This window comes from Atta colombica, unplaced genomic scaffold, assembly GCF_001594045.1.
Source record: "Atta colombica isolate Treedump-2 unplaced genomic scaffold, Acol1.0 scaffold65, whole genome shotgun sequence".
Taxonomy (NCBI): domain Eukaryota; kingdom Metazoa; phylum Arthropoda; class Insecta; order Hymenoptera; family Formicidae; genus Atta; species Atta colombica.
The window spans coordinates 298,955-304,143 of record NW_017259556.1 but is presented as its reverse complement, the minus strand read 5'-3'; the positions used below and the strand labels follow the sequence as shown (position 1 = coordinate 304,143).

General features: G+C 32.4%; 1 protein-coding gene across 1 annotated transcript in view; it reads right to left on the bottom strand.

Moving 5' to 3' along the window:
• Nucleotides 1-5,189, bottom strand: part of LOC108692187 (homeobox protein Hox-B6a-like) — an 8,043-nt gene that overhangs the window by 1,704 nt on the left and 1,150 nt on the right. The window lies entirely within an intron of this gene.

Sequence of the window (5,189 nt, the reverse complement as noted above, 5' to 3'; positions counted from 1 at the left end):
ATGTATATATATATATACAGGGTGTCCCATTTTAAATGATGATTTCAAATTTCTCTTGAACAGTGCATTTTAGAGAAAAATGTTCAGTCAAAAGTTTAATAACTTCGAGGGAGACATAAGATGATATCATTATTTTTATCTTGGGCGTTGTTAAAGTCAAGATAAAATTATTTTTAATTTTTTGAAATGAAATTCTTCATTTTTCATTACATTTTCTTGTAACTTACTGAGAGCTTTTCAAGACACTATAATTAAGTTCATTTTCATTAAGTACTTCTCGAATTATAAAGCTTGGCAGTTAGTGGATATAATTAGTGACATGATCCAATTTGTGTTGACTAAAGATATGAAATTTTAAATATTAAGCTTTTAATGGTATATACAACTCTAAATAAATTTGTTGTTTATAAAAATTTAATAACGAATTTATTTAGAATCGTACATATCATTAAAAGCTTTATATTTGAAATGTTTTATTACTTTGTCTAACAATAATAGATTCATGATCCATTAACTGCAGGTATTTTTATTTTATATTCACTTGATTTTTAGTATATAATAAAATGAAATTAAAAAGAAACGAAACTTCAGACTTCCTTCTCTTTAGGTATTGATGCGAATCCTTCCTTTCCTTCTTTTCCCGTTTGCATTAAGAGAACGATCTAGTTCTCCATTCCGGATGGTGACATAATGCTCTCATTATCCGGCTCGATCTTTTTGCCGCATGGTTTTCCGCGGTAAGATTTCGCGGCGACTTTTTGTCGGCCTCAGATGAAAATAGCCGCATGTACGATGCATCAATGCGCGTTACATTGATGCACCCGCTTGCGAAATCCGCTTTTGCTAGAATCACGCGGTTTCTACCGCAATGCAACACGTGGCTGCCGAGAGAGCTTAAGTCTTCCCTTCTCTCTTTTTCGCTCTCTTGAAGTCCTTAACTTTGCTTCCACGCCGCTATCTTGACTTTAATTGCTAGCTGACGTCAAACGCAAAATCTCTCATAATCCATGGTTCGCATCGATAGCCACTATTAGAGTAATATGAGAGTAACATCAAAGTAGCAAAAGCTAATATTTTAGTAGCATCAAAAATACTAATTTGCAAATACAAGGGGCAAGTTAATGTATAATATTCATATAATATGATATTCATATAATAAATAAGATTTATATTGATATATAAAATAAAAATTATATATTTATATATATAATTTTAAAAAGTCACAGAAATATTATTAGCTACTAAGACTCAGCTCTGACCGTTTTCTAGGCTGTTTTTATTTATCGTTATTAAAACATTTTTATTATTTTATTTAAAAAAAAAATTTAAAAGTAATTGTTAGTGAAGTCTCTAAATAAGGAAATAAAAAAATATTATATCGTAAATTTAGGGTGACCTATTTAACAAATACTTCGTTGCCCAATCAGAAGAAAGAATTTTTTGAATTGACTAATCAAAGAATGCTTTAAAGCATTGATATGAAAGCTCGATTTGGACGCTCACACGCTTTAAGCGCTTCTAATCATCATTCTGTGTTTATCGTTCATTAGACGTAAAATAAAAATAGAAGTATTGAAAACGTTGAAAGTGTTCAAATCGACCGCAGCCGAAGTAAAAACGTTTGAAATAAAATAGTGAATTGTAAATCTTGATTTTTAAATGGTTTTGTGTCGACTTTAGTCCCTATTATTGTTTATAATACTTTCCTTAATTTTTATTATTTTATAATGTAATCTAGATGTTAGATTTCTCATGAAAAAAGGAATATACTAATTTTAATTTTAATTGATTTTAGTTTTATTGTTGATTTCTTTATTTGTTCTATTAGGTGTACAACTTTGCTTCCGCCGTTGTTTTTCCGAAATTCGAGGCTTTATTGTAAAAAATTGGTTATACATTTATGATTCAAAGTATTGTCCATCGCTGGCCACTACTTTCTCCCATCTTTCGAGTAGCGTACGAATCCCGTGTCGAAAAAACTGGTCATCTTTTGAGGCTATCCATGAATCGATCCAATTTTTTACTTCTTCATAAGACCGGAAGTGCTGGTCAGGCCGTGTGCCATTGATCGAAACAAGTGATAGTCAGAAGGAGCAACGTCTGGAGAATACGGTGGGTGGGGTAGGACTTCCCATTTCAACGTTTCCAAGTATGTCTTGACCACTTTCACAACATGGGGTCGAGCATTGTCATGCTGCAAAATCACTTTATCATATCTCTCGTTGTATTGCGGTCGTTTGTTTTTCAATGCTCGGCTCAAACGCATCAATTGCGTTCGATACCGATCGTCTGTGATTGTTTCAGTCGGTTTTAACAGTTTATAATACACTACGCCGAGCTCGTCCCACCAAATACAGACGTGGAAGCATGGCCGGGAACTCCCCATGATTTTCTGCGCTTGGGATTATCGTAATGAACCCATTTTTCATCCCCAGTCACAATGCAATGCAGAAATCCCTTCCGTCTTTTCCTTTCAAGCAGCTGTTCACAAGCAAACAAACGCCATTCAACATCTTTCGGCTTCAATTCGTACGGCACCCAATTTCCTTGCTTCTGAATCATTCCCATGGCTTTGAGGCGTTTTGAAATGGCTTGTTGAGTCACTCCCAATGATCGTGCCAATTCTTCTTGATTTTGACACGAGTCTTGCTCAAGTAATGCCTCCAATTCTGCATCTTCGAAAACCTTCTCTCTTCCACCGCTATGCCGGTCTTCGACATCAAAATCACCGTTCTTGAAGCGTTGAAATCACTCACGACACATTCTTTCACTAATAGCGGCTTTACCATAAATATTTGAGAGCATTCGATGAGCCTCAGTCGCAGATTTCTTCATATTGAAGCAAAAAATTAAAACCTCCCGCAAATGACCAAATGAGAATTTGGCTCTGACAAATCGAGAATAACTTTATGATGCAGACACAAATCGACTAATGTTTCTATGGGGTTATGTTGACAGATGCCCAAGTTTATTGTATGACGTCTATGATCTATTTATTTCGACCACCACTTATCGCTAAAGCCATCTATAGGAAAACGGCGGAAGCAAAGTTGTACACTTAATGTTCAATTTATATTAAAATTCAATTTTTAACGTAAAATTTATTTGCTATTCAACAAAATTAGCAGCGTAGGCAGAATACATTAAATATCAGCGTGTGATGCAATGACGTTTACTATGCAAGATGTATACCAGCAGTTAGACATCCGATAAACATTTAGATTGTACTGGGCCTGTTATAGCCGCATTGGCGACACTAAAGTCATAAAACTTCTAATTGTATTATCAATGATTTACGTCGGAAATCTGTTGAAGCTATAATTCAAAAGATTTCAATCTAATGTATTACGCACAGCTGTGCAGAGTTATTAAAATTCATATAACAATGGCTTAATTATTGCTTCAGAATAATTTAAATTGAGTTAAAACCATTTTTCAAGAAGTTATCGATTTCTATTTGAATGATAGATAGTTTTTAAATATAATTTTAATCTAATAACTTACACGCATGTATACATATATGTATAAAGGAAAGACCCCTATCATGAGATATCGAGTTCATTTTGAATAAATGCTAGAAATCTATGGACAGAATTTAAAATAATAATATGTCATTTTGAAGAGAACTTAAGCTTTTAAGATAATGTATGTTACGTAAAATTTAATTCAAATTCTATTTTTTTTTTAAATTAACCCTTACAATACAAAGTACAATACAATTTGGTGCCTCATTCATCCAAATATATGGATCATTCGAATTCGTCCGTTTTTTTCATCTATTTAGAATGATTCAAGAAATCTCGAAAAATTCACCAATATACAACTTTCTAAAATAAATATTGAAATTTTATTTTGGAAAATAATAAAATGTAGTATAATTTATAATTATCGAAAGACTCAAAGAAACTTGTACGAATAGGAATCGCTCACTGGTGATCTGACTTTGTACGGTAAGGGTTAAAGAAATGTAAAAATGAGCAAATTACAAAGTCAAAAAATTGTGCTCCTAATATGAGATGCCCCGAGAAATCAATAATAAAACGTAAATACAGTATTGCAATTAAAAAACTTTATTTAATGTTGCTAAAATACAAACAAACATTGCCAGCGCGAAAAATGAGCATGCAATGGATTGTACTCAGACTTTGTCTTCAGTTGGAATTAAATAGAAATCATAGAAATAGAAACTCGATGTTCATTCCAGTTGTCCTTTTTATTATTGTACAATCACATTTACACTTTAGCAACGGTTTTCACTGTGACATAGGAGCATAGGTTATTTCATATTAGAAATATCCTGAGTATCTCATTACGATTTCCAAGCTTTACGGTATTATAATATCAAATGATCATCAAATCTAACTTCTGTAATTAAGCAATTCAACATATCGCATATTTTTCTATTAGTATGGTCTTATTCTTTATCACTACATAAAGAATTTATTGCCAAATATTTACTTATGAAATGATAAATGAAGGTTAAAGACTCATCTCAATGAAACTTGAAAGTATCCAAATTCTAAAATCTTTTCTGATAATCATTACAGGCATGATTTAATAATGAATTTTTCACTAAATAGTTTTCAATTCAAGAGCAATAAATTCATAGGGGAACCAAATAAATAGCGTTTATTAATTTAGCAGAAATGCCGTTATCTCATATTAGAAGCTTGTCTCATGTAGAGGGCTTTCCTCCATGTGTGCATACATGCATGTGCACTATGTTTATAGCGTGCACTTGTGACGTAACACGCTATCATTAGTAACACGCTTACCAATCATGACGTCATGATTATGTTTATTAGCGCTATCTGCAGCTCTGCGAACAACTTATAGCACTAAATAATGCGAATAGCGTCTTCCCGATATAGCGCACCCTATATATACAGGGACCATTAAGATTGTGACTAAATTAAATGATTATTAGTGTTATTACTTTGCAACAAGTAGGCCGAACAAAACAAATATGAAATGCCATTTTTTAGCAGAAATTCGTCAATTTCGTTTAAATCGTTGTACCAGTTTATGAATGTCAGCATTAACTATCGAAGGAAAAAGGCGTAATGTGCGTAATGTATTAGGTTTTAAAAATAAAAAATTTTTTTGAAAAAATGGTATTTCATTTATTTTGTTCGATCTATTTGTTGCGAAGTAATAAAACCGTAATTTAATTTTTAGACACATTCTAA